Source organism: Sylvia atricapilla, chromosome 7 (genome assembly GCF_009819655.1).
Source record: "Sylvia atricapilla isolate bSylAtr1 chromosome 7, bSylAtr1.pri, whole genome shotgun sequence".
NCBI lineage: Eukaryota > Metazoa > Chordata > Aves > Passeriformes > Sylviidae > Sylvia > Sylvia atricapilla.
Genome location: NC_089146.1, coordinates 10,077,308 through 10,089,499, shown reverse-complemented (window position 1 = coordinate 10,089,499; position 12,192 = coordinate 10,077,308).

Here is a 12,192-nt window from a genome sequence, read left to right as displayed (position 1 = left end):
TATCATCTCCCATTATAAGCAGCCAGTCCTGCCAGTTCCTCCCTGCCCCAGTCACGTCAGCATCCAGCCACAGGTATGTGACTGTCTTCAGTAATTCACCTGAACCTTCTGCAAACTGGTCTGTGTTTTGATAGACTCCTGCCAGTCTAAAGGTGGTGAAAGAGAAGGGATAGACACCTTAGTCTAAAGGTGGTGAAAGAGAAGGGATAAAAGATAAAAGCAAACTAAGCGTATCAACAGCTTATTTAGTTATAGATAACAATAGTTGTAGCAATAGTAATGTTACTATCAGCCTCATAATGCAAAGAACAAGAGTCAAAAAGACAAAATGAGAGATCTGAGTTAATTCAAATCAGCTGTTAGAGTTTAAACAAGACTTCTGAGGTTCCCTGTAGATCGGTGCCCTGTGAGCACCTTTAATCTGCAGCTGGCCTCAGCAATTCAGCAATTCACCCCCATCTAGCTCAGATCAAGTAAAGTGCTGGATTCCTTCCCCACCTAGGTGCTAGCAGGGAGTCTCCTGGCAGCAGGTGATGCTCTCCCAGGGCTGGGAATCACCAGTCAGATGAGCTCATTTCCTGCACAGCTCACGTGGGCCTCTCCAGGGGTGGGCTGGAGGCCTGCTCTTCGCCCTGTGTGTCCCGGGAGGGATGGGGTGCTCCTGGCTTTTCCTCCTGAGAAAAGATGTGTTGTTTTAAGAAGCTGATAGCTCTTTGGGAAATCTTTGTCATTCAAGAAGAAGAGATGAACTTTAGCAGTTCAACACTGACATCTCTAAAAAGTTAATTACATGGCTGTACAAGAACTAATTATGGAGAAGGCTGAGGAACCTACCCAAAGAAGGTAAGCACAGCTTTTGGAAGGGTGTGTGCAGAGGGCATGGACAAGGGAAGATAAACCACTGACATGGAGCTGAATGCAGAGGGAAATAGGTTAGCTTTCAGACCAGTGTTTGTATAGGGAACATTAGCCAGGCATGAAGTGTGTACAAATCAGCTTTTGTAAGTACAGAAGAAGCAAGAGTCTTAAGTACAAGAGTCCCTTGAAGCTCTCCTCTACCTGTAATATTCTTTGCTGCTTCAGTATGCCTTTTGGTAAAAGGGGAGGAAACAAACTAAACCTGGAGAGGAGGTCTGCTCTCCACCCCGAGTGTAAGGAACTAAAAAAGAAAGGATAGAAAACTGAAATCCTGACTCATAAAAGCCTGCAAAATATCACTCAAGTAATTTTTTCTTTGCTTCCCTCTTTGAAATGAATGTGCTTGCTTTTTTTTTGCCTCCTTTTTGGAGCTGCTCTCTTCTTGGCTCGAGGTTTTTCAGAACTTGTAGCTGCAGGCTATCAAACAGATGCGTACCACTGGTGAGTTGCTGCTTCTAGGCCAGTTGTGATCTAGGCAAGGTGGTGTAATTAGAACTGCAGAGAGAACAGTGGTTGTATACTGTGAAAAAGAGTTGCCCCTCTCTTAGAGGGGTGGTGAAATCGACATGGGTCTCCAACACAGCATAAAATACAGAGGCAGAGGAAAGGGGAAAAACAGATGCTGAGTGCTACAAACTCCTGAGAAAATGAGGGCAGTCTAACTTTACCTGACAAGTGCTATAGAAATGTGCTTTTGCTATTGGGATCCCTTTCTAACCATAGACAATACTTGGACTGATAAAACAGCTTGTAAGACCTGAGGCTGGGGTACTTATATTACTTTTTTTTTTCCCCCTATTTTATGCTGGTTCATACTTTATAAACATCTAGTCCATTAGATTTTCACATCAAGCTATTACATTAATCCATGCAAGCTACAATATTTTGCATATTGTGATACAACAGTGTGAGGACAAGGTGATGCAAGGACAAATGATTCTGGGGGCAGGGGGTGTGGTGGGTGGTTTTGCATGATGTCACATACAGTGACATAACAGCAGCACAGGGGGGCAATTTACTTGGCCACAACACTTCTGTTTGGTTGGATAAGAGAGATATTTTGAGCCTGGTAAAAACAACAGACTGTGGGGGACAAAAGGTCTTTATCAAACCCCACTAAATTAAAGTGATTTATAGAAAAAATCAAAACATTTTTTTCTTTTAAAACATGATGAATGCCACTTAGTTTCACTTAGTTGAAAAGGCCATGTGCACCTCACTCTTCACCAGAGGATTATAGCTGAGATTGAAAGGGTTTCTTGGTACATATGCTTAATTATTATCTTGTTATCCAGCTTTTGCACTTAAGTCTAAATGAAAAGAGATGCGACAAAATAGCTCAGCTTGCTTTTACTGCAGAAACAAAACAGCATTATTTGAAATGGAACACAGAAGGGAAATGACAGTGTCTCTATACAGAGCAACTGTTTTCTTCTCTCTGAGTCTCACAGCAGGAGAAGCAGGAATCACTTTTAATTTATTCTTCTATAGAAATAATTCCAAGATAACAATTCATTAACCTTTAATGTAAGTACAATGTCTTGGTCACATCCTACTGTCACTACCATCAGGACTGTTGCATAACTGCAGCTTTCTTGCTCTCTTATAATCACTATATATTCTGTGCTGTTTGAAGAAAGGTGGAAATCTTTCCACCACTGTCCCAAATTCTATGACATAGGTCACCGTGAAGTAAAGCTTTACTTCCTGCTTGTTTTTCATTACCACCACAGTGTGCCTCCCTCCTTATTAATTAGTAATTTTTAAAGTAAAGTTTTGTATGTTTCTGCCCTTTCAACCCATTTTTACCCATCTATTTTGCTTTAATGCCCCCTGGTGGCTCTTAGCCATTCTGCTATTTTCACACATCAGGCAAACTAATTATCCCAAATCCTCGAGGTGCATCTTGACTCCCAAAGGCAGTATGAGCAGAACTGAAGATGATTTTGACACAGAACTCTCTTACTACGTGTCTGTCACTACACAAATAAATAGAGAAAAGAAACAAGCACTTCCCTCCAGATGACATACCACAGAGCTCAGGTGAAACAACCTTATCTTAGATTAATAAAAGCCAAGTTTCCACTTTGAGGTACAAAATAGGATGCTGGGAGGTACCTGTACTTTGTCACAGGTCAGTTTATTCTTGCTGACCGACAGCTCTGCCAGCACCAGTTGCACCTGCTGATGGGCACACGGGGGGAAAGGAGCAGAAGTCGCCACCTTGTCGGAAAACAAAGCAAAAAGCAACAAGAGCAAAAAGTTCTTGGTAAATAAATTGCTCCAGGTATAAATTTTCAATTATATGAAACACTAAAACAGATTTAAAAAATCAAAATGTCCAAATAACATAAATTCCTCTAGGACCAGCTTATTTTTAGGAGCAGCTACTCAAATTGGTACAATTGTCTGGATGGCCACAAGAAGGCCACTGTCCTAGAAGCACAGCCAACAGAAAGGGAAAGATGAAAGAAACCTTTGACAACAGGGAACAGGGAAGCAAAAAAAGAGTAGAAGAATAAGAAGGCATGGACAGAACTAAAATAACTTAGACAGTAAAGAATACCAAAAAAAGTCTGACATTTTTTAATGTTCTGAATGCTCCGTTGATTCATATTCTTTATCTTACAGAATATGACAAGGGTTCTGTGTCAAGCAGAAAAAAAGATAATAATCTGTTACAGACTAACTACTGTAGAAATGAAACTTTGATTATCAAATGACACAGATTCAAAAGATGTTTCAATTAATTTGTTTTAGCACTGTGATTTTAGGACCCTAGCAGCAGCTAAGTGTTTCTTAGGATCTCCAGTGTATGAAAGTGGTTATCACATCCAGCACAGTAAAAACTAAGTGGTAAAAACATTGGTAGCACAGTATTACTAAGCTTGTATTCAACTTTTATGGAACCAGTCAAGTATCCTGATCTAGGTGACTGAGACTAGTGAGAAATAATGGAATGGGAACAAGTTAAAAAGAGGAATGAAGTGCTAAGTGCAAATGGAGAGGGAAGTGATAAACCCCCCCTTTTACTACCTCCATTCTTTGGATTCAGTTCCTTTTCTGTCTGTAGCCAGAGCAACACTCTCTAAGTGACATGTGTGGTTCACCAGTGTTTCACAGCTCTCTCACCGTCTGTTTTGTCCCGTCTGCTGCCCAGGCCTGGACAGGGCTAATGGCGGGTGGGTAGCAGGTGTTTGTGCGATCTCTGAGTGGAGATCTTGTGTCATTTACTCCAGGTGTCCCTCCCTTGGCTGGGGAAGGGATGGACGGGGGCGTTGGACTAGATGATCTCTGGAGGTCCCTTCCAGCTGTGGCTCTCTGAAATGATTGAAGCTGAAAAGGAGGGAAGACTGACCTGCTCTGTGTGTGCTCCTGAGGGACCTGCAGCAGCTATGCACAGCCCATGGTGGCCCCTACAGAGCACTGCTGCTGGCTTCCCACACTCATCATCACGGCATGTTCTCAGCCGGAGGGGACCCACAGGGACCATTGATCCTGCTCTTAGTCCCGGCCCTGCACAGGACACCCCAAGAATCACACCCGGTGCCCAGAACAGAGAGTTCTTGAGCTCTCTGCTGCTGTGACCGCTGCCCTGGGGAGCCTGTTCCAGTGCCCAGACACCGTCTGGGCGAAGAACAGTTCTCTAAAATCCAGCCTAAAGCTCCTCTGACACAGCTCCAGGCCATTGACTGGTCACCGCAGAGCAGAGATCAGTGCCTGCCCCTCCTCTTGCCCTCAGGAGGAAGTTTTCACAGCAAAGGGGTCTCCCCTCAGCCTCCTCCAGGCTGAGCAGACCAAGTGACCTCAGCCATTCCTCGTACGGCTTCTCCCCAAGGGCCCTCACCGCGCCTCGCGGTCAGAGAGCACCTCTGGGTGCCTTCTGACAGCTTAATGCCTATTTATATTGTGGCGCCCAGCACTGGACACAGGAGTCGAAGTGAGGCCACGCCAGCAGGGAGCAGAGCGGGATAATCCCGGCCCTGGACGGGCTGGCGGCGCTTTGCTACATCCCCTCCCGGGGCCGGGCCCGCCCAGCGCAGCGCCGCCTGAGGGAGCCCCGCGGGGCCGGGGCATGGCCGTGCTGCTGAGGGGGGCTGGCCCCCGGAGCCCCGGGCAGGGCTGTGTAAATGAGCCTCACCTCCGGCTGGTGCCTGGATGGCGCCCGCAGTGCCGCGTCTCACAGAGAGCCCTGAGGGGCATCAGCTCCGGGCAGCGGCGTGTGCACTGCACCTCCCCGGGGCGCTGCGCCACAGGAGCCTCCTGAGCTGCGGGGTTATCGTCACACGGGGTTGGTTTATTGAGTATCAAATGATGTGCAAGAGGCAACGGCTGGAAGCTGGAACATAGGAAATTTAGATCAAATACTAAGAAGAGAACTCGGCTGAGGTGAGGGATGAGGGCCTGGCACAGGCTGCCCGGGGAAGCTGTGGATGTCCCATCCCTGGAAGTGCCCGAGGCCGGGCTGGATGGGGCTTTGAACAACCCGGTTCAGTGGGAGGTGTCCCTGCCCTTGGCAGGGGATTGGGACGAGACCATGGTTAGTGTCCCTCCCAAACCAGCCCGTTCTGTGTTCAGTTCAGGCCTAGGCAAGCACAGTGTTTCGTATTTGTAGCCATATGGCTTGCAGTCATTTTACACAGATAGGCAGATTGGCAATCATACTGCATTACACTATCTCCACTGTGCATCTGAGGTGTGGGGCTTTTAAAATTGTACGCTTTTTGGAATTGAATTTCTTTTATTATGCAGAGAGAGACACCAATTTTGTAGCCTTCTGGTTAGAACGTACAGCTGTGGAACTGGGAGGTCTTCTGTCTGAAGCAGGCAACAAGTAGTAATGCTACAACCATTAAGCATTAGATGTTCTGGGGACTCAAGCAAAGGTGTTTGAGCTGTCTAGCCTAGAGATTTAGAATATCCTTTTCACTTTTGGGAGCTCATATGGCTTCTGAGGGACATCTATGTGTGACTCAACTCCTCCCATCCATTAGACAGGGACCGTGAGCCACTAATTCCCAGCTGAGATTTTGCTCCAGATCAGCATGGAGTGTGAACACCAACAAAGTACCATTCAGGGACCCATCGCTTGGGCTCAGCTTTTCCTGAAGCTTCTAATATGTTGAGGTAATGCTGTTGATATAATACATGTTTGGGCTGAACTCTTTTGTAGGGCATGTTGAGATGCTGTTATTAAATATATATCTGGAATGGAAAAGTGGTTTTCTAAAAAACCTTGAAGTCTGTCTGTAGGTGGCAGCAGAGAGAAACGATATTTATTAGGACCTCTAAATATGGTGACTTTGCATTTTATAATTTGTGCAACTGCAGCTGGTGGCTCTCTGTTAATGCTGAAATTTTTGCACTTTACTGATGAATATAATTATTTTGATCTAAGAATCTTTTGGCATGACTGTTTATTTTGGGGGAAGAATTGGAGCTTTTCTGAGCACAGGGTGATTCTGCAGACAGGGCAGCACCGCATTGGATCAGTGCTGTGTATGTAATAAAAGGATCCTCAGCTGACGTAGGGATGTCATTGCTCCACTTCAGAATTTGCTCCAGAAAGCCTTTGCCTGGGAGATGTTGCTAGGAGGCTTGTGAAGAAAAGTAGGATGTGAAGGAATATAAAAATCACTTGGGAGAAAGGAGATTAAAATGATAAATTTAGTAACTCTTTAAAGTTTCTCACCTGAGGAAAGGATGCATAAATAACATTGTTTTTATTGTACAGTTTCTCAGTAACTGTTGGTGCTGTGTTAGGCTGGTCATTAGGATTCTCATGTGATGGCCACGTAGGGATGCCTGGTTTATGCAGAACTGTGTGTATAGGAGGTGAGAACATGAAAGAGCAACTGATAGGTGGGTCAAATGGAAATTTCAGAGATCCTTTCATGAGCTGGGGTAGGGTAACGCTATTTGACAGAAAGATGGCTGATTCTGACTGCACCTGAGAAATTTTGAAACAAACAGATCAAATGCTATTCTTAATTTAGTGTGCCTTGAGAGAGCTGCTTGATTTGAGTTTTTTGTTCCCGTTTGTTATTTTCCCTTTCAGAAGTTGGTGTACAGTCAGAAAAGTTACTTTGTATAAAATAGTAGGAGTAAAACATGTAAATTAAAATGTCTGTAGCATGTTTTCCATGGAAAACTTTCAAGATGACTGTGATCAAAGGAATGAATGTTGGAAGTCGAAGTTAAACAATTAGATGTCTTTTCTGCTCCAAATATCCTGTCCAACAGTTTCACAGAAGTAGTCAAAATAACCTAAAAATAGTATTTTCTTCTCTTTTTAATGTTATTTACATGGCAGTAGGAGATGGGGTGGGCAGGTGCATTATGATGACAGCCCATCTACATTTTTTTTCAAGTCAGTATCATTTCCTCTATACTTTGCCACCTACATTTATGCCAGGTGAAATCATGTACAAAGATGCAAGCCCAAATGGGATAGAAGAATGTTTTCATCTGTAGTTAAGAACACAAGTGTACTTCTGTTTCTTACCCCTATGCTTTGTGTGATGTGTACAGCAGCCCACATATCTCAGTAAAGCTTTCACATAAATTATATGTAAAAATCAGACAATTCCTATAATGTTTTTATTATTTCTGCAATGTTATGGCTGCAGGTTTGGGGGTATTTTTGGTATTATCTCCAGTTAGTTTTTTAGTCTGATTCCAGATTTTTCAGGGAATGGGGCTTTCCTTGGGAAGTCTTTTTCTGTTCCAGTAGAGCTTACTGCTTAAAGTTGCTTTTGCCTTTTCCTTTCTTGTAATGACGTTTCTTTTAGCAATAGCGTTTTTTGCTATTCTGACAATGTATTTTAATTTCTGCTTAGATTTGCCATGTGTTTGGAGATAATTAACTGGTACAACTGTCATTAGTTAACAAAGTTTCATTCCAGCATAGGTAAAATACTTTCCTTGCATTGATCTTCTTTGAATTCCTTCACTGTTTTGAGGTAGAACGATGTCTTTGTTCAAGGTGGAGTCTGAGCTGCCAGCACTGTGGCAGTGCTTGTCTGTAGAATCCTTTTCATCTCACTCAGTTACTTGCTTATGCAGAACACTTTGGTGTGAGGGTAAGTCAGTGAGCAAACTCTATTACAAACATCTCTGTTTTGGATTCCTTGGGTGGAATGAAAGAATCCTTGAATGGAGAGGTGGGATAAATTAAATCTGCTAAATTGGATCAGTCTGTCCATCCAGGTTAGCATTCTGAAAAAGGAGGTACTTTGTAGGAGTAAGAATCTCAACTATTCTGTCACTGCTGTAACTCTGCTTTCTCTGAGCATTGCTTCAACTGGGTTATTCCATTCTTCCACAATGTTTTTGTTTTTGTTTTTTGGTTTTTTTTTGTTTTTTTTTTTTTTAATTGCATCAGATTCAAGTTTTGGAAATTGTGAGCTGAAAGTTTTCTCTTCAGAACCCTTTGTGATTCTTGCTTATCTTTTGTCTGCTCACTTTTATCATGAATGAGATACTGAGTTCTGAGTTTGCTTGGCCCATGTTGCTGGACTCCAACACACTTTAATCTAAGTTAATTCATGTGAAAGCACACATGTGGATTTTTAATTAGTTCTCATCACTTGCACACTGAGATGGGTAGCAACATAAATATGGCAGAAGAACTGTTCTTTGATCTGTCCTTAAAACTCTTCTACATTGTCACATCTGCAAAAGTTGGTGAGAATTCAGGCTATCAGTATATTCCTACCACTGTGGTGGTTTATTGGCAGTAAGCCTGCACTTTGTGCTGCCCAGTTTGTTTGCGTCTGTCTGTTCTCTGTAGGAAGATGTCAGATCTTTGGGAAAACTGCAGACCAGCCTCTAAGTGGAGTGTCATATAAAGATCATCCCTGGATTAGGGTTCTTAGCTGCTCTGGAGATTTACAGCAAGTATATTATTAGATATTTTACATAATAATATAACATTGTAAATGTTCTATATAATGTATTTTTCCTCCTTATTCTGAGGGTAATATAGAATCCTTATTTAGTATACCATGGAAAGAACAATGCTTTTTATCTCTCTATGCTTACTTGTCTTAGATCTGCCTTTTCTCCTTAGATCTGCCAAATTCTCCTGGTTTTGTTTTCCTTTCAGTGTCTTACAACTTCTGTAATTAAACAGTTAACGTATTGTATACATCATGTACAATGTTCTGGCTCTGAACATTCATATTCTCTAAACCATAGAGCATGTCAGTCTTTTCTGCACCATTTTGTGATGGTATAAATAACCTTCTTCTCCATCTTCATTGTAATGAATATTCCAATAGATAATCTTAGTATTTCTGGCGTGTAAGTGCAAATATGAGAAGTGTGGAACACATAGACACAAACTGGCATTTTATCTGTATTCCATTTCTGCCTGAAGAAGGGTCAGATAAGATGCCAGTGTAAGTGGTACATTGATTTTGAATGAGAATTCTTTTGGAAACAGGACAAGGCTGTAAAGCACTAGACAAAGGGACAATCAACATCTTGAAAATGTCTCAATTTACTGTCCAACTCTTTTCTGTGAAGTCTACAGAATATGAGGTGGCATCTACACGTTTAGGAGTATCTAAAAGTCCTGTTTCTTTCAATAAAAATGTTTCTATGGCACTCAGCTTTACTTCAGAAAGTACAGTGATTTACCATTTTTAACTTGTGTACAGTACTTAGAAATCAGAAGCACAAGAAATAACGACAATTTTCACTCCAAGATATGGGAGCAGGACCAGCTTCTACCTTAATTAGTTCATATCAGTTTCTCAGATGAGCTCCATGGCTTCAGGGCTTTAGGATTAAAAACCTAATGTGGCACTAGACTTTCTTTCCTTTTTACCTTTCAGAGGAAAATATCTTCTTTACAGGCAGTGAACTAAAAGAATGCAGAATTAAAGTGTCATCAAAGTGTCATTGTACCTGACAAGTTAATGCATAAATTTCGACAGATTTAAAGATACATTACAAGTTTAAATGAAATCTAAAGTAGTCAAATGTGATAGTGACAGAAATGTTTGTCATTATTTCAGTTGTTGATATTTGCAGCTGTTTCACTGAAATCAGATGAAATCATACCAGAACATTTGGTGCACTTAGATATAGGACAGTGACCTGCACTCCTGCTGAGAAACAATATTTCATGTAAGAAGAGCAGAGTGAGTTCTGCTGGGTGTTTGAATCCATTTTAAACAGATTGTCGGTAGTACTCCTACAAACAGTAACTTGACTTCTTTACATCTGTGTAATTCAACAGTGTGAAACAATTGAATACATTTTGTGTCAATGGCGGGGAAAATCTCTTCTTTGTAGAGCTCTGTCTTTTCTCATGCTTTAGGAGCTGCCAGTGGTTATGTTGATTTTTAATTTAAGAAAAAACATTGCAAGAGTGCTGGAAAAAAAATTAATAGCTTTTACTGTTTTCTGTTGTAACTTTCTACATGTTCTGGGTACCTGGCTGAAAATCTCCAGTCAGAGCAGTAATAGCACAAGTTCCAGTTGTTAAACTGATAACAAAGCCCCTAGTAATATTTTTCCTATTTTTAAATTAAAAAATTGAGAGCTGTAAATCCTATTGAAGTGCTTTTTATAAACAGAATTGCATTTTGAGTAAGGGTTTGCCTCTTTCCATAATGCCAGTGACACATCAGCTTAATGTATCTGCTGGCCTATTTTTGATGGGAAGAGTCTCTAAGGGTAAGACACTGACGTGATAGCCGAGGTAAATGACTGCTGTGTTTGCTGGAAGAATGAATTCTCCTTCAGGAAGAGTCACTGGCGAAGCAGGAGGGCCCTATTAGTCAGTAAGATAACCAGCCTCAGATTTAAACCAGAGATGCAGAGCAAACAAAGGCATCATGCAGGATACATTAAATTTTCATTAACAAATTATATTTGAGTTCAGGCTTTGTTTATGCAGCCCTTAAGAGGAACGCTTTCTTTTTTTTCATATAATCAAAAGTTAGCATGTATTTTTGGGCAAGATTTTGCCTTGTTATCTGTTAAACCTGCATTTTGCACACTTTGAAGTGCTGTGCTGTTTCTGTTTGAATAATGAGGGACTGCTACATGGCTTTGGTGATCATGGCTCCTGTCCTGGGAGTTGCAGACTGATGTGCTGTAAAACCAGATGTGTGCACAAAAGGAGATTACAGCTCGCCTTTTTTCCACCTCAGATTCTTGGCTCCACTTTGTACAGAATTAATTCGGCAGTGGGAGGGAAAGTATCATTTGTTTACTTCAAATTTGTGGTGGACCTGTGGGGACTGAGCCACAGGACTGGGCCTTTGAGCCTGGATTTATGCCAGCAGCAGGGAGAACCAGGAGGAACATGACCTCCATTGTTAGCATCCATTTTATGCTGGGGTCTTATGGAGCACACTGGAGTGCAGTGCAAAATACCAGTTACACACAGAGAATCCAGTCTGGTATCTGTTAAAATGATTTCTAGCAGTAACAGGTATTAATGGAGCTAACATTCAGGGTTATACTGAGTAGCAGAGTTTGATTTCTATTCAAAACTTAATACATTCAGCAAAATATATATATATAATACAAATAATAATGCTTATTATTTTGAACAGCCTAAAGTCAATCTTTCTAAGCAGCACTCTATTATTAAATGTTTTATTTTTATCTATAGGTTGTCATTTTTATTGTTGAACAAGGTTTTTTTTGTTGAAAAGGTGATGTTCTGATTAAAAGGCTTAGCTGCATTTGCAAACAATGCAGGGTTTGCTTTACTTGGAATGGCACATTACTTAATTATGTTAAAATGCAATTGCCCTAAATACTGCTTTATAAAACACTATTTCTCTCTCCTGACCTTGTTTCCTTGTGTGCTGACAGATTTTATGTTCTTAACTCTCTACATCAAACTGCAGACAATACCCTGGTTCCAGCCCATAACAGAGAATATTGATGAATAAACAGTACTTATTTAGAGAGAACATTGAAACCCTCTTGCTAACATTTACCTTTGTCAGCCTGCTGACACCACATGGAATTTAATGTTTTTCTCCTGACTTTTTTAAAAAAGATGGATATGTACAGTAGCACCAGAGTCTTTGTAAGGGGCTTCTCCTGACACTTACTAAGGTTTGTGTGATTATGGGCAGAATGCACAGTTGCACTGAACAGGGCAGTGTTAGACCATTCTAAAAACTATCAGTGTTGGGACATCTTTCAGTAACTGGTAGGGTGCAGGACACAATGAGCACAGATTCTTACCTGTATGGTCAAAATTACTGAATCAGAGGAAAATTAGACTGAATGAGACATTGG